The sequence below is a fragment of the Benincasa hispida genome, chromosome 6 (assembly GCF_027475165.1).
Source record: "Benincasa hispida cultivar pf3 chromosome 6, pf3_genome.v1.1, whole genome shotgun sequence".
In the NCBI taxonomy this organism is placed as follows: domain Eukaryota; kingdom Viridiplantae; phylum Streptophyta; class Magnoliopsida; order Cucurbitales; family Cucurbitaceae; genus Benincasa; species Benincasa hispida.
This window is the reverse complement of record NC_143483.1, coordinates 20738767-20761476: the sequence shown is the minus strand read 5'-3', so window position 1 is coordinate 20761476 and position 22710 is coordinate 20738767. Positions and strand designations below refer to the sequence as shown.

The 22710-nt window shown below is 39.8% G+C and overlaps 1 non-coding gene across 1 annotated transcript; it reads right to left on the bottom strand.

Annotated features, from left to right (window-relative positions):
* Positions 1–10027: 10027 nt before the first annotated feature.
* LOC120080662 (small nucleolar RNA R71) lies at positions 10028–10134 on the bottom strand. Its single transcript, XR_005482612.1, has one exon. It is a non-coding gene; the product is annotated as a small nucleolar RNA R71 (small nucleolar RNA).
* Positions 10135–22710: the final 12576 nt, after the last annotated feature.

Here is a 22710-nt window from a genome sequence, read left to right as displayed (position 1 = left end):
TCTCTACCTTTATTTTCAATTATCATTTTGTACTTAACTCAGTTATAAGAATGGGATGTCTTTCTCTATATCTGTTCATGCTCTGTTATTTAAGCATGTGTAGCTAAATTAGTTGAATGGGTAGAGAAGTAGTTAGCTAGCATAAGAAGGGAATCATCATCTTTGCGATTACTTTGTTTATGTATGCTTCGTTCGTCTATTAGGGATTCTTGGGAGGGTAGTCTAAAGACGTAATCTAGACTTGGGAAAGTCAGGTCAGAATCTAGGTTTGGAAGAACCAGATTAGAACACATAAAAGGGAGATAAGCACTTAGGAATGAGCACTATTTGTCATTAACGCATCGCATGCATCTTAGTAATAAAGTATGATTGTATGTGGTCACCTTGGTTTCATGTATTTTGCATCAACGCATAGGACAAAAGTAGATATTTAGGAATAAGCTCTATGGACATTTTGCATTCAACACACGCGTCCTAGACTTAGGAGCATCACATTTACATTGGGAAATGACTTATTGTGCATGGTTGTAACATGATCGCAAGGTTTGACGCACTCCTGAAACGCTAACTAAAAGACCTTCTAAACCCGTTCATCGCATACTCATTTCATCTATCAATGAAACTATCTTTCTCAAATCCGCCGCCTTTATTTACTTCTTTTTCATCAATGCAACAACACACCCAAAATTATTATTTACTTGGTTACCACAAAGTTTCTTAAATATTACCAAGATAACTATTTTCACAAGTCCCTGTGTTCGACCCTAGACTTACCAAGAAACTCAGAGGAATTTACACTTGAATTCCATTAGGGAAACTTGAGTGGACAACTGTAACGACTGGATCCTTACACATTATGATCCGACCGCTAGGACATGCATACTTAGACTTTTTCTTTCATGAGATGAGTTTTGGTGAAAATTTCAAAGAACATATCTAAATTTTATTAATTAGATATAAATCTATATAAAAAGTTTATTTATCAAAACACCAGGATCCATAAAACATTGGCGTGGTGGTACAAAATGCATGTGTCTAGAATAGTGAGTTTGATGGTTGGCCATTTGAGCGACGTCCAATTCTGCCATCTACACTGTGTCCTTACCTACAAAGTCTATAAAAATATAGGATGAGTATATAATATACCTAGTAAGTAGTTCTCACGTAGGGTAGTGACCAAATGCACAATAAAAAGCAACATGTCATGAAAACATATGGTTGGGACAGAAAACGTATAATAACAAATGGTGGTCGGTTATGCTTCCAACATAAATCTCTCCGCCCTTATAGGAAGATGAGGACCTAAGCAAAAACTAACCCATCTGATGATTAGCGGGTCATGCAGTCAGTAGGGCCAGAGTCGCATCCAACATCAACCATTAGCATAAACGTAATATTGGACTAGAGGGGTGCAACCATACATACCTTGCTAGTCCCTAGCGTAAACATAACGTAAGATTAGGCCTGGAGGGGTGCAACCATACATGCCCTGCCAGCCCTGGAAGCATAAATTTCTCTGCCCTGATAGAAAGATGAGGACTTAAGCGGAAACTAACCCATCTAATGATTAGCAGGTCATGCAGTCAGTAGGGCTAGAGTCACATCCAACATCAACCATTAAAATAAACGCAAGATTAGACTAGAAGCATAACTTACACCTAATTAAAACTTGATTTTAACGTAATCGTGAACAAACATAATGCATGGGGTCCTTTGTAGAGAAACGTGTTCTAAACATGTAATGCAATATAACAATTAACATAATCATGCAACATAATAAAGGTACACTACCATAGAACATTTAATGAAAGGGTGAGATAAACTACTTATTGTGTTCTCCTTATTCCTTATTATTCTTTATGATTTGATCAGTAGAGCTTTCCCTTTTTAAACTAGAAGGAAATTTTGGTAGCACCTTACCCGAGCCTTTCTCTTTTAACCTCACAGAACTTCCTCACTCACACTTACTTTTTCACACGATTGAGAATGGGTAAATCTTCGGCAAAGGGTCCTATTTATAGTAGTTTTCAGCTCTTCTCAGTGTGACAAATCATCCTACAAGTGGCTTCTTTAAAATTACATAGGGTTTAAGGATTCCTCTCAATAAGACCTAATCTTGGCTAATGTTTGCCCGTACGTCATAATTCTTTGTTTGTATTCAATTTTAGGGTTTTTCCATGTATAATCTATCAGATCGTGGCCAAATTCAATGCATAATCCATGCTTTTGTCCAAATCTCGCTCTCTTTGTTCTCAGAACGCTCTCTTCTACTTTCTCGCTGGTTTGGCTCTCGCTGGTCTTGCTCTCGCTCTCGCTCTCGCTCTCACTCCCGCTCCCGCTCTCTCTCATTGTCTCGTTGAGAATCTTGCTCTCTTTACTCTCACTCTCTCCAATTTTCTCTCCAATCTCGCTCTCTCCACTCTCGCTTTCTTCAATTTTCTCTCCAATCTCATTAGTTTTCATGCATGGTTGCCTTCACTGCTTGTGGATTCCACTTACCCTTTTTTAACTCTTTTAAATTTTAAGAGTATATGGGCAATTAATTCACCTTCAGTTCTTCCAATGAGCAGTGCCCAAACAAAAAGTTTCTACTGCCCGTTGTCTCCTGAATTAGCTAGCGTCTAACTTCTAATTAATCCTCCCTGATTCTGCTCCCATATTCATTATTTTTGGATAATGAATAAATTTCCTATTTTTTCCCTTCTAAATTTCCACCCGATTTTCCTATGAAATTTATATATTTTTCATTCTTATTTATATATTTTATTTGTTTTCCTGCGTTCTAAATTAGGGTTAGGGTATAACATTTACCACCCGTTTAACAAAATTTCGTCCTGCTTAATATTTAATTTCCTGTATGCGTACAAATCTGGGTCGTTACATTCTTCCCCTCTTAAGAACTTTCATCCTCGAAAGTTTCTTGGTTCTTATAAAGATAAGGGTATTTGTCTTTCATCTCTTCTTCTCGTTCCCATGTAGCTTCTTCCACTTGCTGATTTCTCCAGAGAACCTTTACTAAACCTATTTCCCAATTACGAAGCGACTTCTTCTCTCTTGCTAGGATGCAAACTGGAGTCTCTTCATATTCCAAGTTTTCACTTATTTGTAGAGGTTCATAATTTACTACATGTGATGGGTCAAACACGTATTTTCGAAGCATCGACACATGAAAGACATTATGTATTGTAGAAAGTGTGGGTGGTAATGCCAATCGGTAAACTACTTGGCCAATACGTTCTAATATTTCAAAGGGTCCAATGAAGCGAGGGCTAAGCTTGCCTTTTCGTCCGAAATGCATAATGCCCTTCATTAGTGCTACCTTTAGAAATACGTGATCTCCTACTTTGAATTCCAGCTCTTTTCGATAGTTATCAGCATAATTCTTTTGTCTGCTTTGAGCTGTTCGCATTCTTTCCCGAATTAGCTTAATTGACTCTAATGTTTGCTGCACTAATTCAGGTCCTAGAAGTGTTCCTCCCCGATTTCATCCCAGTGTACAGGGGATCTGCATTTATTTCCATATAAGGCTTTGAAGGGAGCCATACCAATTGTCGCCTGATTATTATTATAAGCAAATTCTATAAGATGTATTTACGAATCCCATGCTTCAGTAAAATCCAAGCACATGGCCTCAACATGTCTTCTAGGATTTGATTAACTCGTTCCGTTTGGCAATCAGTTTGTGGGTGGAAGGCTGTGCTAAAATTTAGCTATGTGCCCATTGCTTTCTGCAAACTTCTCCAGAAATTGGAGACGAAATGAGGGTCTCGATTTGAAACAATTGATACTGGGATTCCATGTAACCGGATGACCTCTTTTAAGTACCTTTGAGCTAGTGCTTCCATAGTATGAGTAGTCTTGCATGGTAGGAAGTGGGCCGATTTGGTGACTCGATCTACAATCACCCAAATCATGTTGTGGCCTTTAACAGTTCTCGGGAGTCCTGAGATGAAGTCCATAGAAATATGTTCCCATTTCCATTCTGGAACATTTAGAGGCTGGAGGAGTCGTTGTGGTCGTTGCCGTAGAGCTTTCACCTGTTGACAAACCAAACATTTACTTACATAGTCGGCTATATCCATTTTCATGTTACCCCACCAGTAATGTGCTTTCAAGTCTTGATACATTTTGGTACTCCCAGAATGTATTGAAAAGCATGATTCATGAGCTTCCTTCAGTATTTCTTTCTTGATTTCTTCATCATCGGGTACACATGGACGTCCACGATAGAGGAGTGTAGAGTCTGGGGCTGTAGAGAATTGACTGGTTTCTCCATTCTCTGATTGCAGTTGTTTGTTTAAGTATTTATCTATTTGTTGTGCATCAATTATCCTTTGCCTTAATGGAAGTCTTGCAACTAACTGTGCTATTTGAGTTATGAAGGTTTCTGGTATTAGTGAGATCTCAGCTCTTTCAAGGTCATCCATTATGTGTTTGGAGATGGTACTTAGAGCTGCCGTATGAGCTGACTTTCTGCTAATAGCATCAGCAATAATGTTAGCTTTTCTTGGATGATAGAGGATCTCACAGTCATAGTCTTTGACTAATTCTAACCATCTTCGTTGCCTCATATTTAACTCTTTCTGGGTAAAGAAGTACTTAAGGCTTTTATGATCTGTATAAATTTGGATCTTTTCCCCATATAAGTAATGTCTCCATATCTTTAAAACAAAGACTACGGCAGCTAACTCCAAGTCATGAACGGGATAATTTTGTTCATAAGGTTTTAGTTGTCTTGAAGCATATGCTATTACCTTTCCGTGTTGCATCACTACATAACCAAGCCCCTTTTTCGATGCGTCACTGTACACAGTTAAACCTCTTGATCCATCAGGTATGGTGAGAATAGGGGTTGTGGTCAACTTTTCTTTTAATTCCTGGAAGCTTTGCTCACATGCTTGATTCCAAACAAAAGGATTATTCTTCTTGGTGAGGTTAGTTAAGGGTAATGCTATACTTGAGAAATTCTTCACAAATCGTCTATAATATCCTGCTAATCCAAGGAAGCTTCGCACTTCGCTGACTGTTGTTGGGCGAGGCCACTTGCTAATTGTTTCCGTCTTAGTAGGATCTACTGAGATTCCTTCTTGCTATACAATATGCCCTAGGTAGGCGACTTGTCGCATCCAAAACTCACACTTGGAGAATTTGGCATATAACTTTTCATTTCTTTTATGGAAAGAACGTCCCTAAGATGTTTTTCTTTCATGTTCTGCCTCTGACTTGGAATAGACTAAAATATCATCTATAAATAAGATCACAAAGTTATCAAGATGGTCCTTAAAAATTCTATTCATCAAGTCCATGAAGGCTGCGGGGGCATTTATTAATCCAAAGGGCATCACAACGAATTCATAATGCCCATATCTTGTTCGGAAAGCAGTCTTGGGTATATCAGACTCCTTGATTCGTAGTTAATGATAATCTATTTTGGAGAATACTGAGGCTCCTTGTAATTGGTCAAATAGGTCATCAATTCGTGGGAGTGGGTACTTATTCTTTATTGTCAACTTATTCAACTCTCAATAATCTATACATAAACGCATTGATCCATTCTTTTTCCTAACAAATAAAACAGGTGCTCCCCATGGAGACATGCTAGGGCGTATAAATCCCTTATCTAACAATTCTTGTAATTTTATTTTGAGTTCTTTTAATTCCACAGGTGCCATTCTATATGGTGCCAGCTCTGGGAATTAGATCTATACAAAATTCTATTTCTAGATTCGGTTGTAAACCCGGTAGCTCTTTTGGGAGTACATCTTCAAATTCTCTTATTACAGGAATGGCCTTAATTTCATCCTTTTGGTTTCGTAAATCTACTACGCTTGCTAAATATGCCCAAGCCCTATGGTTGAGCAAATGTTTAGTTTTTAAGGCTGAAATTATTCTTGGGGCTAATTGTGTATTAGAACTCTTAAACTTAAACTTGGTTCCTGTTGGAAAGGTGAATATGACCTCTTTATTATGGCAATCTATGCTTGCATAGTTTGCTACTAACCAGTCCATACCTAGTATTATGTCGAAATCACTTATGTCTAGGATGATAAGGGTCACCCCTAGTTTATGTCCTGATACTGACAATTCACAGTTTTCTACTACTGAGTGGGCAACCATAGATACTCCGGCAGGAGTAGCTATGGATAGAATGTAGCCTAAGGGCTTTGATGTTAATTGAGCATGTTGTGCAAATTTTGTAGAGATGAATGAATGAGTAGAGCTCGAATCAAATAAAGTGAAGGCATTATACCCGAGGATGGGTAATGTACCTGTAACAACTGCATCTTGATCCTTTGCCTCTTGACGTGTAACAGCAAACACCCGTCTTTTCTATTGTTAGTTAACCTTGTTACTAGTAGGCTGGGTGGTCTGGGTAGTTGATACTAGGTTGATGAACTTTGGGCAAGCCTTTGCATAGTGACCTGTCTGGCCGCAATTGAAACACACCCCTAATTTCCGAAGACATTGCCCCTGATGGTGTTTTCCACAATTTATGCACTTAAGACATGTGAATGTTTGACTCTTCAATTGTGAGTGTACGCCCTGAGTGCTTTGGGAAATTTTTTCTTGTCGTTGTGAGCGTGGAAGCCCTATTGGGCGAATTTCCTCCTTTCATTTGGCATGCATCCTCGTTCAGAAGTTGAGGTTTTGGCAGCAAGATCTACTTCCATGAGTAAGGCCGACTCGAGGGTAAGGGCATACTCTTTGTGTCGGAAAGTAGTAACAATGCCTTGAATGCCTTCTCTTAATCCCCAAGTAAACCTTTCCACCTTCTTCTCTTCTGTGTCCATTAGTCGAGGGACAAAGTGGGAAAAGCGATCAAATTTTTGTTCATACTCTGCCACTTCCTTTTGACATCTCACTATCAAAGGGAAATACTTGTTGTAAAAAGCCTGATTGAATTGCTGCCATGAGACTGTACCTTTGATTGTTCTTTGTGTGGCTTCCCTCCAGAACTTTGCATTGCCTCTTAACATGAAGGTGGCACAATTTACTTTTTGTTCTTATGGGATGTTCGTATGGCGGAAAATAGTTCTATTTCTATCCAATTCAATGTTATAGTTGGATGCACGGATGATTCGTCAAATATTGAAGGATGGAACGTCCTGTATTCTCAAATCCTTTTTTTAACTCATACTTATGTTTACTAAATTATTCATTAAATTACTTGTTCGAAAATTCCACTTACCAGCATATTTGGCATAACTATGGGCATCACTTAACAAGCCGAACCATCAAACACCACGACTCTTCTAATTAGTAGAGCCTATTTGGCCCAAACGATCTGATACCAAACTGTAACGATCAGATCCTTACACATTATGATCCGACCACTACGACATACATACTTAGACTTTTTCTATCATGAGATAAGTTTTGGTGAAAATTTCAAAGAACGTATCTAAATTTTATTAATTAGATAGAAAAACTATATAAAAAGTTTATTTATCAAAACACCAGGATCCATAAAACATTGGCGTGGTGGTACAAAATGCATGTGCCTAGAATAGTGAGTTTGATGGTTGGCCATTTGAGCGACGTCCAATTCTGCCATCTACGCTGTGTCCTTACCTACAAAGTCTATAAAAATATAGGATGAGTATATAATATACCTAGTAAGTAGTTCTCACGTAAGGTAGTGACCAAATGCACAATAAAAAGCAACATGTCATGAAAACATATGGTTGGGACCGAAAACGTATAATAACAAATGGTGGTCGGTTATGTTTCCAACATAAATCTCTCCGCCCTGATACGAAGATGAGGACCTAAGCGAAAACTAACCCATCTGATGATTAGCGGGTCATGCAGTCAGTAGGGCCAGAGTCGCATCCAACATCAACCATTAGCATAAACGTAATATTGGACTAGAGGGGTGCAACCATACATACCCTGCTAGTCCCTAGCGTAAACATAACGTAAGATTAGGCCTGGAGGGGTGCAACCATACATGCCCTAGAAGCATAAATTTCTCTGCCCTAATAGGAAGATGAGGACTTAAGCGGAAACTAACCGATCTGATGATTAATAGGTCATGCAGTCAGTAGGGCTAGAGTCACATCCAACATCAACTATTAACATAAACGCAAGATTAGACTGGAAGCATAACTTACACCTAATTAAAACTTGATTTTAACATAATCGTGAACAAACATAATGCATGGGGTCCCTTGTAGAGAAACGTGTTCTAAACATGTAATGCAATATAACAATTAACATAATCATGCAACATAATAAAGGTACACTACCATAGAACATTTAATGAGAGGGTGAGATAAACTACTTATTGTGATCTAGTTATTCCTTATTATTCTTTATGATTTGATCGATAGAGCTTTCCCTTTTTAAACTAGAAGGAAATTTGGGCAGCACCTTACCCGAGCTTTTCTCTTTTAACCTCACAGAACTACCTCACTCACACTTACTTTTTCACACGATTGAGAATGGGTTAAATCTTCGGCAAAGGGTCCTATTTATAGTAGTTTTCAGCTCTTCTCAGTGTGATAAATCATCCTACAGGTGGCTTCTTTAAAATTACTTAGGGTTTAAGGATTCCTCTCAATAAGACACCTAATCTTGGCTAACGTTTGCCCTTACGTCATCATTCTTTGTTTGTATTCAATTTTACGGTTTTTCCATGTATAATCTATCAGATCGTGGCCAAATTCAATGCATAATTCATGCTTCTGTCCAAATCTCGCTCTCTTTGTTCTCAGAATCTTGCTCTCTTCAGCTTTCTCGCTGGTTTGGCTGTCGCTAGTCTCACTCTCGCTCTATCTCTTGCTCCCGCTCTCGCTCCCACTCTCGCTCTCTCCCATTGTCTCGCTGAGAATCTCACTCTCTTTACTCTCGCTCTCTCCAATTTTCTCTCCAATCTCGCTCTCTCCATTCTCGCTCTCTTCAATTTTCTCTCCAATCTCACTAGTTTTCGTGCGTGGTTGCCTTCACTGCTTGTGGATTCCACTTCCTCTTTTTAACTCTTTCAAATTTTAAGAGTATATGGGCAATTAATTCACCTCCAATTCTTCCAATGAGCAGTGCCCAAACAAAAAGTTATCTACTGCTCGTTGTCTCCTGAATTAGCTAGCGTCCAACTTCTAATTAATCCTCCTTGATTCTGCTCCCTTATTCATTATTTTTGGATAATGAATAAATTTCCTATTTTTCCCCTTCTAAATTTCCACCCGATTTTCCTATTAAATTTATATATTTTTCATTCTTAATTATATATTTTATTTGTTTTCCTGCGTTTTAAATTAGGGTTAGGGTATTACATTTACCACCCCTTTAACAAAATTTCGTCCTGCTTAATATTTAATTTCCCATATGCGTACAAATCTGGGTCGTTACAACAACACAATCCATCAATGCATATCATCCATATTTCCATTCAATAAAATAACGCATCAAGTTTTTGGCAATGTTGTCCGGGACTTCGGCAAAATAGTTGTTAACGGTAATTTTTGTTATTTCTTTGCAGAACTCTCAATCTCTAACGAACTACGACCCGGAGATTGAAAGAACATTTCGAAGGAGATTACAAGACCGCCAGCAACGACCACAATCCGATAAAGAAGATATGGCGGAACAGCCTTGAGGTGGTGCATCAAATGATAATAATGTAATGGCGAATCCGATTCTATTGGCAAACGATCGCAATAGTCTCATTAGGAACTATGCATCACCAAACCTCTATGATTCCTCTCCAAGAATCATGAGGCCTACCCTCGACAGAAGTAGATTTGAGATGAAACTGGTGATGCTGTAGATGATCTAGACTATAGGTTAATTCGGAGGAAGGCGTGGCAAGGATCCGTACGCCCACCTCTGAAGTTTTATTGAAATCTACAATAGTTTTGTGCTCCCAAACATCTCTCCTAAAGAAGTTCGACTAACGTTGTTCCCATTTTCTCTCTATGATCAGGCTAGGAAATGGGCTTATTGGCTCGAACGAGGAGAGAGTACTTCTTGGGAGCAGGTAGTGGAGAAATTCATGAAAAAGTATTTTCCACCTACCAAGAATGCAAGACGAAGAAAGCTTATTACAAATTTTAAACAAGATATGTATGAATCTCTCAGCGATGCTTGGGAAAGGTTTAAGAAGTTGGTCCGAGATTGTCCGCATAATGGGCTACCAGACTGCCTTCAAATGAAAATTTTCTATCACGGTTTGAATCCTGCTTCGCAGACCGCTGCCAATGTGGCAGCCGCTGGTGGTTTGCTTGACAAAACTTACGAGGAGGCAAAGAATATTTTGGACCGCATCTCTAAGAACCATGAAGACTAGAGGGAGAGTGACTAGAGATTGAGACTCAAAGATTCCGATGCAAATAACAGTACCATTATTTCGTTACAAAACCAAATGACCACAATGATGAATTGGATTCAAGGAATGGCGATCAGCATCCCAACACCGCAAAGTGGGCAAATTAACGCAATAAGCCAAAATACCACAAGGTGTGCGACTTGCGGTGATGGGCATGCGATGGAAGATTTCCCACAAAATCCACAGTCTGTATATTTTGAACAGAATAATCCCTTTTCAAACACTTACAACCCTAGGTAGAGAAACCACCCAAATTTTGCTTGGAAGAACCAACAATAAAATTTTCAATTTGTGGCAGAAAAAGAAGGGCCACAAGGATTCTTCCAACGCAACAACGGTCAAAAGAGCAACCAAGCAAGTAGCTCACAACAACCAACACAATCTTCTTCTCTAGAGAGCGTATTGAAGCAATATATAGAGAAAAACAAGACAGTGCTTCAAAGTCAGGCTACGTCCATCCGTAACCTTGAATTGCAAATGGGCCAGATTGCGAATGAGCTAAAAAGAAGACTGCAAGGAGTGTTGCCAGGTTCAACCAAGCTTCCACGCAGCTCAGGGGGATCAGGTTAGAAGCAATGTCAGGTTGTGACATTGCGCAGTGGAAAGACTGTGGAGGGAGAAAAGAAGGATTAGAATAGAACAACTTCCATTGCAACTAAGCCCCAGATTGCAGTAATGCAAGAAGAAGAAAGAGAGAATGAACCAGTGGAACCTGAGGTTGTGTCGACCTCAAAGTCAAATGAAACAAGAACCGTGAAAGTCTAGTTGCCACCTTTCCCTCAGAGGTTAAGAAAGAAGAAAAATGAAGAGCTATAGTACCAACGCTTCCTGTCTATGTTAAAACAATTACATGTTAATATTCCTTTCAGTGAAGTGATTAAGGAAATGCCTGCCTATGCCAAGTTTCTGAAGGACATGGTAACTAAGAAGAGAGGCGCTTGAAAATTTTCCACGGTGGCATTAATGAAAAGTTCCAAATCTATTATCCCACCGAAGATGAGTGATCTTGGGAGCTTCACTATTCCTTGCTCCATAGGAGGACTCTATATTGGGCAAGCCCTGTGTGACTTGGGGGCCAACATAAATTTGATGCCGTTGTCAATCTTTTGACAATTAAATGTGGGGCAACTTGTGCCTACATCCGTGACTCTTCAATTGGCTGACAGATCTATGGTTCATCCAGAAGGTATGGTGAAGGACGTGCTGATTACAATTGATAAATTTATCTTGCCAGCTGACTTCATCATCCTAGATTATGAGGCTGACAAGGATGTACCCATCATTTTGGGGCGACCTTTTCTATCCACGGGTCGTGCTCAAATTGATGTGCACAAGGGAGAAATCACTTGGAGATAAATGGACAGAAGCTCAAATTTAATATAATTCGTGCGATGAAATTCCCAGATGAGGAAGATCAACAAGATTCTGACGATGACCTGAATTTGATTAAAGAAGAAAATTCTGATGAAGAGTGTGAAGAAGATGATGCCAACGCATCCGTAGATGCCTGCAATGCGATCGTAGCAAAAACAAACAAAGAAAAAGGAACGATCATAACGTAAGAAGAAGAGCCAAAAGAAGAAAGAAAAACAATGCAACCTTCCCTCGTGGAACCACCAACCCTTGAACTAAAAACCCTACCAACACATTTGAAGTACACATTTCTGGGGCAGTCAGAAGCTGCCAGTGATAATTTCCTCTACGCTCAACAAAGATCAAGAGAATGCGTTGATGAGCATTTTCAGGAAACATGTGCGAGCAATTGGTTGGATGCTCATTGACATCAGAGGAATTAGCCCCACATACACATGCATCACATTCGTCTCGAGGACGACCACAAAGCAACTATTGAAAATCAACATAGACTTAACCCTACGATGAAGGAGGTTGTCAAAAAGGAGATTATCAAGTGGCTGGATGTAGTCATTATCTATCCCATTGCAGATAGCACAGGGGTCAGCCCCGTGCAATGTGTGTCGAAGAAGGGAGGAATGACGGTAGTCCCAAATGAGAACAATGAACTAATACCACAAAGGACCATCATTAGATGGCACATCTGCATGGACTACCGCAAATTGAATGCAGCCACGAAGAAAAATGACTTCCCCTTGCCATTCATCGATCAAATGCTGGATAAATTAGCAGGGAATGATTTTTATTGCTTCTTGGATGGATATGTCGGGTATAATCAAATCATGATAGCTCCTGAAGACCAAGACAAGACCACATTCACCTGCCCATATGGGACATTTGCTTTTTGCCGCATGCCGTTTGGCCTCTACAATGCGCCAAGCACATTCCAAAGTGCATGATGGCGATCTTTTCAGATTATCTCGAGGACTCAGTGGAAATATTTATGGACTTCTCCGTTTATGGGAACACGTATGAAGTCCACCTAGCCAATTTGGAGAAAATTCTGAAGAGATGTGAAGAGACGAATTTGGTGCTCAACTGGGAAAAATGTCACTTCATTGTAAAATAAGGTATAGTGTTGGGGCACAAAGTCTCCCGGGAAGGGTTGGAGGTAGACAAAGTAAAGATCGACACAATTGAAAAACTTCCACCTCCAACTAACGTGAAGGTTGTGCGACTTCTTGGGGCATGTCGGATTCTATAGACGATTCGTTAAAGAATTTTCTAAGATTGCACGACCACTGAGTGCGTTGTTAGAAGCGGGCAGAAAATTATAATTGGACAACAATTGCCGTAAAGCATTCCTAATTTTAAAAGATGCGCTGATTACTGCACCCGTCTTGATTGCGCTGGATTGGACACTACCGTTCGAAATCATGTGCGATGCAAGCGGGTATACAATGGGAGCCGCGTTAGCGCAAAAGAAGAAATCTATTTTGTAGCCCATCGCATATGCGAGTAAAACTCTAAACCCTACTCAAATCAATTATACCACCACTGAAAAAGGACTCCTGGCTGTGATTTTTGTGTTGGAAAAATTTCGGGCATATCTATTGGGAACCAATGTACTCATTCATACTAATCATTTGGCAATAAAATATTTTATGACAAAGAAGGACGTAAAGTCGAGGTTGATCGGATGGGTTCTCCTCCTTTAAGAATTTGATATTGAAATAATGTTTGAAAGGGGACAGAAAATAAAGTTGTGGATCACGTGTCCAGACTGGAAAATCCCGAGGTTGACCATAATGAATCTGAAGTGAGTGTCGTGTTTCTTGACGAGCAGCTATTCCACATAGAAGAATTGCCTTGGTATGCGAACATCATTAATTATTTGATTTGTGAACAATTTCCTTAAAATTACACATACCATCAACAGAAGAAGCCCAAGCATGAATGCAAGCATTATTATTAGGATGAGCCAAATCTTTATAAAAGAGGTGCAGACCAAATCATTCGATTATGCATTCCAAACGCTGCTCAACAATGCATATTGTCACAGTGCCACGATTTGCCATATGGAGGGCACTTTGAGGACAATGTACTGCAACCAAAGTTTTGCAAAGTGGATTCTTTTAGCCTTCATTATTTAAGGATGCTGCTGACTATGCAATGAAATGTGATCGGTGTTAATGCACCAATAGCATTTCATGGAAGAACGCAATGCCAATAAATACTATCTTGGAGCTGGAATTATTTGACGTATGGGGGATTGATTTCATAAGACCATTCCCTTCTTCACATGGCAAGCATTATATCTTATTGGTTATCGATTACGTTTCCAAGTGGGTAGAGGCAATTGCATGCACCACGAGTGATGTGGCGGTAGTCTCCCATTTCCTCAAGAAAAATATTTTCACTCGTTTTGGCACTCCCCGTGCCATCATAAGTGATGAAGGATCACATTTTGTCAACCACAATATAAAGAAGCTACTGCGTAAGTACAATATCCTCCACAAGGTGGCCACCGCATACCATCCGCAAACAAATGGTCAAGCTAAAGTGTCCAATCGTGAAATTAAATTGATACTTGAGAAGGTAGTAAAACCTTCGCAGAAGGATTGGTCAATGAAGCTTGATGATGCGTTGTGGGCATACCGGACCACATTTAAAACACTATAGGTATGTCCCTCTATGCGTTGGTATTCGACAAGGCGTGTCATTTTCCTTTGAATCTTGAGTATAAAGCATTGTGAGTGGTCAAGAAACTGAATTTTGATTTGAAGAAAGTAGGGGAAGCACCAAAACTACAGCTGGTCGAGCTAGAAGAATGGAGGGTCAACACATATGAGAATGCGAAGATTTACAAAGAGCGCACCAAGTGTTGGCATGATAAACGCATATGCACTAGAAACCTCCAAATCGGGCAAAAGGTCTTACTCTTCAATTCAAGATTGCGACTCTTCTCGAAAAAATTAAAATTGCACTTGTCCGGACCCTTCATCATCAAAGCAATATTTCCACATGGTGCGGTGGAACTAATCACCGAGGACGGCAGTCGAACATTTAAAGTTAATGGACAATGGATAAAGACATATTGCGGAGGAGATTTCCAGCCAGAAACAGTCTCCGCAAAGTTGAAAAACCCAAACTATCCCTTACTCAACTCTTGAAAATTTAACTCTTCGTCATTTTACTATTATCAGTATTTCACTTATTTTCTTAAAAAAAAAAAAAACTTGTCGTGTTGTTTTAAAATCATTTGACCTTCTCTTTGTTTGTTTACAAGGATTAAAGGCACAGGATTTCAAAGAAGCAAATGATCTCATTCCATCACCGCAATCCACAGGAGCAAAGATTGCTGCAAGGATAGATGCATCAATACTCAATGCGGGCGACAGCGCTAAATTTGGGGGTATACTCTTCCTAATATTTATTTCAAATTTTGCGCTATCATATTGCATTTTACTTTTCAAAGTTTTATCATCGCATCCTCCTTGATTACCGTAATCATATCACAAGTAGATAACTTTAGTAGTTTACCGGACGTTGTTTCTTTGCCAAATATGATTTCAATGATGAACAATATGCTCCTATCTCTTTTGTATATACTAGAGTCAACTTAAATCTTAAGATAGTCACCTCATGAAATATTTCTAGAGTTAGGGGTTTTCTAGCTTTGTTTCAAACTTCCTTTACAACACATTCTATGACCATCATATGATTATTTTAATTTCTTTCAGCAATGAGGACATTGCCGTATTTTAAATTTGGGGGTGAAGTATTTATTTTCGACCTTTCCATATATATATATATAAAAATATATAAATATTTGAGAATAACAACTCCATTGTCAATGCAATGGGAAACCCATGTTGTTAAGAGTTAAGTTATGAAAGGCACTTACCCGTAGTTGGATGTCCTCGTGACACACGTGGGGGCAAGCCAAAACGAAAGTAAGTCATTAGGATCAACGCATAAAATCAATTACCGCAACTCCACTGCCAAATCGGTATGAGTTTAGTCTGAGAAAGAGTGCATTGCTCGTAGTTGGATGTCCGCATGACACATGTGGGGGCAAGCCAAAATGAAGGTAAGGCACTCAGATCAGCGCAAGATCAGATAAAAATAGAAATGAAGAAAATTTTTATGCAAGGATAAATCATTTGACACCCCGGTAGAAAATTTTCTTTTTGAAATAAATCATGCGATGTTCTGGAATTTAGTAAAGTCCTTTTGAAAGTTAAGCTTGCAGTCCCTAGGTCTTAGAAATATTTTAGGAAGAGACTTGAATAAAACTTAAGGAAATTCTGGTATATAGGATTTGAACGAATTATTCTTGAGAAATCTAGGAAAAGAATATTGCGGTGAACTTGCTAAAAGAATCTTTAGCTTATGCTTGAGGATAAGTATTGTTTAAATTTGGGGGTGTGATAACGGGCAAAAATTCACGGTATTATGGTGCTAAGTTCTTAAACAATGATGGATTGCATTGATGAAATATGTTAAATTGCGTCCATTAAGCATAAATTCTATAATACTGCAGTCGCATGTGTTTAGCACATTGGAACAGTTGATCTTTGTATTTTTGTGCAGAATATGCGTTAACGCAATGCAGAGATTGCGATCATAGGAATACACTGTCGAGCGCAACTTCACCGCAAGATTTTGCGTTGATCATGCTCGCAAACAATCGCCCAAGAAGAATCACCACAACTTGGTCGGCGCAACATGGTGGGCGCATCTGGGTGAGGATAATTAAGACAGATGGGATAGAATGTTGACGGCAGTCGGATCCAAATTAAGTTGACAGTCGATAACTGTCGCAAAGTACATTCAGCTTTATCGGTGACAATTATCCGGCGCATCAATCAGGGATTAAAGTTGTCTCATATGTACAACCGGGAGAGAGAAGCCACCTTTCACCATGGAAACTCTATAAATACCAAGTGCATTCTTCAAAGAAGGGGTTAAGCAGTCGATTACTTCATCACTTACAAGTTCACACCTCTGTCCATAGTTTTCTTCCATTTTAAGGCGGACGTGAGGAAGAAAGTGTGCCGATAGATTGTTCCGACAAGCTTGGGAAAGCACTGGAAGCTCCAAGATAGAGAGAGGGCCGACGCCTACGGAAGCGAGAACATTTGTAGATCAGAATAGAGATTCAGTGTAAAAATCCTCAATTAGCAAGGAATTGCTACCAGGCTCTCTACCTTTATTTTCCATTATAAATTTTTACTCAACTCAGTTATAAGAATGAAATGTCTTTCTCTATATCTTTTCACTCTCTGTTATTTAAGCATGAGTCGCTAAATTAGTTGAATAGGTTGAGAAGTAGTTAGCTATCATAACAAGGGAATCATCATCTTTGCGATTATCTTCTTCATGTATGCTTCATTCGTCTATTAGGGATACTCGGGAGGGTAGTCTAAAGACAGGATCTAGACTTGGGAAAGTCAGGTCAGAATCTAGGTTTAGAAGAACCAGATTAGAATGCATAAACGGGAGATAGGCGCTTAGGAATGAGCACTATTTTTCATTAACGCATCGCATGTATCTTAGTAATAAGGTATGATTGTATGCGGTCACCTTGCTTTCATGCATTTTGCATCAACGCATAGGATAAGAGTAGACTCTTAGGGATAAGCTCTATGGACATTTTGCATTCAACACATGCGTCCTAAACTTAGGAGCATCACATTTACATTTGGAAATGACTTGTTGTGCATGGTTGTAACATGATCGCAAGGTTTGACGTACTCCCAAGTAATGCTAGCTAAAAGACCTTCTCAACCCGTTCATCGCATACTCATTGCATCTATCAACGCAACTATCTTTCTCAAATCCGCCGCCTTTATTTACTTCTTTTTCATCAACGCAACAACACACCCAAAAATTATTATTTACTTGCTTACCAAAAAGTGGCATAAATATTACCAACATAACTATTTTCACAAATCCCTGTGTTCGACCTTGGACTTACCAGGAAACTCAAAGGAATTTACACTTGAATTTCGCTGGGCAAACTTGAGTGCACAACACAATCCATCAATGCATATCATCCATATTTACATTCAATAAAATAATGCATCATCAGCCAACTGCAACATGGCTGTGGTGGGCCTTGCGTTGCCAATGTTTAAATTCTTAAAGATTGATGAGGGCATCAGGTTGATACTTACCCCTAAGTCACAGAGCACATTTCTGACTTTTTTCCCCCCGATGGAGCATGGCAATGTTAAGCTCCCCGAATCTTTCATTTTCTTGGGGATATTATTCTGGAAGAGTGCACTATACTCATACGTTAGTGCGACAATTTCATTTTCCCCGATCTTCCTCTTATTAGAGAGCATGCTTACGATTGTTGGTAATTACCTCTTATTTTCCCCGATCTTCCCCGATCTTCCTCTTACACTTGACGGTTTCATTTTCCCCAAACTTGTGATTCTACTGTTCATAATCGAATGGTCATTGTTGGTGATTGCTTCTTTTGATCGTTCTACTGATTCTGTTAGTGTTGGCACGGGGATCGCCTTTCTACTATTTCTCAATGTCACTGCTTGGCATTGCTCCTTCCCACTTGGCCTAGGTGTTTCTGAGCTACTGGGCAGCATATGAGGTGTCTATTTTTAAGTTCGGTCGCAAACCTCTAAATTTCTAATGGAGGATGCTTACGATTGCATGATCACCTCGTTCTTTTCTATGTATTGTTTAAGTAATACTTCCAAGGACGATGTATTCGATGAGGTGTTAGATGAAGAGGGTTGGTTGTGCGGTTGCCTGTTCTGATAATTATGGGTGGAAATGGTTCAGTTCAATTCGGTTTGGTGGTCAATATGAACCGGACCGATTTATTGGTTCAAACCGAACCGAACTTATGCGGTTCCGTTCGGTTTCAAATTTAGTTTTGGCATTTTTAAAAAATCCATGTTATATTCTTTTTTTAATTAAAAACGGTTCGGTTTGGTTCAGTTTTAAATTTAGTTTTATTCTTTAAATTAAAAGTGGTTCAGTTTTAAATTCGGTTTTACTCTTTTTTAAATAAATAAATAAATAAATATATATATATTAGTTAAAATGATTCGATTCGGTTTCAAATTCGGTTTTCAAAAGTGAAACCGAACTGAATTGAATTTTTCGGTTCAGTTCGATTTGGTTTTTAGAAATGGTTCGATTTTTGCGGCTTGAATGACCACCACTACTGATAATTACTTTGGCTTTGACTCTGGTGATGAAAAACTGGAGGATTTCCTCTATTCCCGAGATGATTGGTATGCATATTTCTCTAGCCTCCCTGGCTTTGTTCCCTCCCCAACTAAAGTTGGGATGATTCCTCCAACCTGGGTTATACATGTTGCTGAATTGGTTGTTATGGATAGAGTATACTGATTGTTGGTTTGTCGGGTAGACTTCCACTGAATTACCCTCTCCGCATTGTATACAGCTTATTGCTGCCGCTTGCGTCAGCGCACTAGCTTGCGCTACACTCTGAGAGAGATTTCCTTGATTTATAGCCATTTTCTAGAGGAGCGAGGTGACTGCGGCCATATGGGCGGCCAGTGTGGTCATTGTATCCACTGGTACAATGACGCTCTCTGTTTTCCTTCTTTTCGTGCCTCTCCGTCCATATCCGTAATTAACCCAATCATCCGTATTTCGTGAGATGTGATCTAGGATGACTTTTGCTTCAGTATATGTTTTATCCATAAACCCTCATGTCGCAGAGGCGTCTGCAACTACTTTTGTTGCTTTGTCTAGGTCATTATAAAAATTCTCCATGACGATGCAATCGGGAATCCCAATATGCGGACAGTTTTTCACCAATCATCGAAATCACACCCATGTGGCACTCAGAGTTTCGTTTTCTGTTTGCTCAAAATTTAACACTTCCCATTGTCGTCTTACGTTGACGGCGGGAGGGAAGAATTTCTTCATGATCCTTTCAACCAACGGATTCCACGAATCTCTCATTTGGCTCCAATGAATAAGCCCACCTCTTCGTTTCGTCTCTAAGTGTGTACAGAAAAAGATATAGTCTGATGCCTTCTAGAGTCAAGCCAGGAATGGAGAATGTGTTGCACATCTCTACAAAACTGGTCAGATCTGCATGCAGGTCCTTTTCTTTCAAAGCTTCAAACTGACCCGCATTCTGAATGATTTGTAGCATGAAAGGCTTAATTTCGAATCTGGCATTCTCCTCTACCGTTGGCCTTGCAATACCCGGCGAGAAGTCATATAAATTAGGCACCGCATAGTTCCTCATGGGAATGTTTCGGTCAGTGGCCAGAAAGACTGGGTCTTGCGGTGGCCGATTCAGTCCCTGATTCCCTTCAGGCCTCTCATTGTTGTTTGCCATATTTCTTCTACGCCTATTACAGTTTTGATGTGCTCTTCTACGGAAGGTTCTCTCGATTCCTGGGTCGACGTTGAATTATAGATCCATTCCAATACTCATGCATCGTCAGTTGCTCTTTGCTCAAGAACACTGTACGCCAGAAATCTGTCTTGCACAATTGATAACTTGTAGGAATACAAGTTATTTATACTGTTTTATTTAGATATTGCGGCAAAAAGAGAGGAAAGTTGCGTCTTTAGTATACAAATTGGCTAAGAAATACAAAAATTATGAAAAGTCGTAAATACACCCACTAACACAATTACGATGGCGAATAGAATGTTTTAGTTTCTGTTTTGTAAGAAATGGATCACTGCATGCGTTCATGGCTCGAAGACAAACTAAACAACGCATCTACGTCACATGTACCTATCAATCAAGAACGAAGAGATGATCAATGCAAGGACGGTGTATGCGACTATCAACGCTGAGCTTTAGCGTTCAACGCAATCCCAACCGCATGCGGTAATAAAAAACAACACCGCATGCGGCGATACATCGAAGATGTGAAGTGCAACGCATTCGTAAACGATTTTAACAAGTGTACAGCTTTTAGTTGTGCATTTCTGACTGATTGATTGCGTAACAGAAGGAATTTTCCATTCCGCCATTTCTGGAACTACCATAATTAGACAGTGGGGACCACAAATTCAAAGAGCCAAGGTCTCGCCTATAAATATCTTCCTCAAATTCACAGGGAGAATACGCCGCAAAGGTCAACAAGTGACCCACAAGTTTTGCAGAATGTAGTAGGAGAGAAGGAAAGGAGAAATGGAGAGGAAGAAGAAAAACAAGAGAAGATGTAACGAACGCAACAAATCATCGCAGAAGGTAATCTGAGAAGAAAACTACATGATGAAGAAGTGCGCCAGAACAATGCAATTTTGGCAGAAGAAGAGAGAATAAGGCTTGAGAAAGATTAACACATATTGTTGGCCTCAGATCAATTTGAAAGAGAAATGAGAGAAGAAGAAGAGGGAGAAAAGAAGAGGAAGGAAGAGAAGGAGAAAACGCACAAGGCAAATGTGCAGCACATTTCAGAGAAGAAAAGTAAAGAAATTGTAGTGTGGGAAAGAGAAAAACAACACAAGGAACGGGAACGGAAACAAAAGAAAAGATCCCACCTTGCGTTGGCAAAAGATAAGGGAAAAGTGAAAGTTAAAAGCAGTGAGCCTGCATTGACCAAAGGATGCCCATCAAAGAAGAAAGAGAATGACGACATGATGATGGAAATGGGGTTCTTTCATGTGGCAATGCCACTACCGGATTTAATTACAAGTGTTGTGTTGGAACATGGGTGAGAAACATTTTGCCAATGCCCATCCATCATAATCCCAACGGTAATGAGAGCTTTCTATAATGGACGACTACATGGCACCAAAGTTGCGGTGATCATGAAAGGGAAGACAGTGCCTTTCAGCGCAAGGGACATCAACAAGTTATATCAGATGAAGGACATCTTGGATGCGCCGGGTAACAAAATTATTAATGATCCCACCGAAGAAAAAATGGAGGATGCGCTAAAAATATTAACGCAAATGGGCATTCAGTGGTTGGTATCTTTCAAAGGCATCAAAACCCTTGCGTCCAATAAACTGCTTCCGGAAGCACGACTTTGGGTGTATTTGGTGAAAAGGCTACTCATCCCTACATCTCATGACAAAACAGTTTCGAGGGATCGAGTAATGCCCGCATACTGCAAGCACGTGGCATTCCAATCGACGTGGGCCAATTGATCACAAAGCAAATTCGAGGTTTTGTGGGGTGTGTAAGAGGCCAATATTTCTTTCCTTGGATAGTTTCGAGCTTATATCTCTCAATGGGTGTAGGTATTGAAGAAGAACCAATGCTGGAAGTTCATGGTCTCATCAACACCAAGATCTTAAGAATGCTTCTCAAAGATTCCCCTCATTGCCACGAGCTTCCACTTAAAAGGCCCATTATCGATTTGAATGCGCCGCAGCAGTAAAAACCCAAGAAGCAGCGCAAAGTTGACAAAGGAAAGGAAAAAGTCCAAGAGCAATCACCGCAAGATCAAGTACCCTTGGACCCCTTTCCTTTAGTTATTCGCCCTCCAAGCCCACCAGTTAAACCCCTTTCCCCACTCCCTGAGCACTTTACAAATCTCCTTCTTGTTCTCGATTCACCCAATGCATTTCCAGCAGCAACTTCATCCCTCCCATCTCCACCATATTTTTCTCTTCCATCGCCACATGTTAACGACACCTCTGCCCAACCCCAAACTGTTGATGGTGAAACATCGCAGGCGTATCCCACCACCGCAATCCTAGCTGCTGAACTAACAGAGATGCGTTCTCTTCTTTCTCATCAACAAGAATTCTTCTGCCAATGAATAACGGAGTTACAAGAGAGCCACACATAGATTCAGTGCAATATTGAGATGACACGACAGGTGCTATTCAACGCAATATCTTTACGATCCACTTGAACCAAAGACAAGTGGTGGAGCGCAACCATTAGTACTTTAACTTTTTGATAGCTTATTTATATGGTCCCATGGTGCCTCTGCATTTACAGCAACCTCTGCACTTTGAAGAAGCTCCTCGAGTTCCTCCGCAGAATCCTCCAGCAGAGCCCCCACCGCGACTCTAAATTTGGGGGTGTGCCTCCATCT